Below are 1,425 nucleotides of genomic sequence, written 5' to 3'. Positions count from 1 at the left end.
AGTCCGTAGGATGTTTTTGAGGTTGTATGCGTGTTTTGTTTGGAGCCCCGAGGGCTCGAGTGAGTTTTGGATAGGCATCGGATTGCATTTCTCATTTTTTTTAAAAATCTGGTATGTTGGCTTCTGTGGTTTTCGCAAATGCGAAAGGGAGACTCGCAATTGCGAGCTCGCAAATGCGAGCTTCGAGTCGCAATTGCGAGGTCTGGGAAATTACGCACAGGTCGCAAATGCGAGGATTTTGCTCGCAAATGCGAGAGGCCACTGATCGCAAATGCGATCGAGTTTTCGCAAATGCGAAACCTGGCCTCCACACCCAAGTTTGCAAATGCGAACTAAAATGTTCGCAATTCCCACGCCTGTTTTGTTCGCAAATGCGAACCTCTGTTCGCATTTCCCATATCCGAGGCCCAGCAAATTTTATACCTAGTCGAATTTTCACCACTTTTCACCATTCTTTCAAAACCCAAACACCATAGGCGAATTTTCAAGAGCAAAATTCATCCCAAATCACTTGTAATTTGATTTTTACTCAATTCTTTCAATCTTTAACATCATTAAACATGTTTTCCACTTGAAATCAAAGATTTTCATGGGTGAAAGGTAGAACCTAGGTTTTCTATAAATTGGGGAGTTGGACCTCGATTTGAGGTTCGATTTCAAAACAAATTATATATTTGAACTCGTGGGGGAATGGGTAGCCAGATTTTGGTTCGAACCTCGAGTTTTAACCACGTGAGCCCGGGGGCAATTTTGGAATTTTTGGAAAAAACTTGGGAAACTCATTTTTATGCATTCAAATTGATTCATATAATGTTTATTAAAGTAATTGAGCAATTTGTGATTACATTCGAGCGAATTGGAGGTAGAACCACGAGGTAAAGCAATAGTTGAGGATTAAGTGGATTTCAAGGCTTTGAGGTAAGTGTTTGGGTAACCCTAGCTTGAGGGAATAGGAGTTGAGTCTTGTTGCTAACTGCTATGTGATCGAGTACGATGTATAGGCATGGTGACGAGTATCTATACATTGGTGTCTAGCATGACCGTGAGTCCTTATAATGTGATTATCATGAACTTATTGTGAATTTCATATTTATTGGAGAATTTCCATATATTGTGAATAACATGTGAATGGTGATATGATAATTTGATTCCTAGGAGCATTGGCTCGAACTGTGATACGAATATTGGAAATATATGAAATGACTTGATTCATTGAGGAGCGTCGGCTCCAGTTGTAGAACGAATTGCGAAAGTATAAGTGATAATTGAACGTCTGGAGCATCTGCTCGAGTTGTGAAAAAGAATTGTGAAGTAAAAGCGACCTCCCGAATATGATGACTTAATCAGTGAGACTCGCAATGAAGGGGATGATACGACCTCGTTACGAGATACTCAGTACCCTCGACACGTGAGGGAGCCGAACTC

This window comes from Nicotiana attenuata, chromosome 6, assembly GCF_001879085.1.
Source record: "Nicotiana attenuata strain UT chromosome 6, NIATTr2, whole genome shotgun sequence".
Lineage (NCBI taxonomy): Eukaryota > Viridiplantae > Streptophyta > Magnoliopsida > Solanales > Solanaceae > Nicotiana > Nicotiana attenuata.
Note: the sequence above shows the minus strand (reverse complement) of the source record.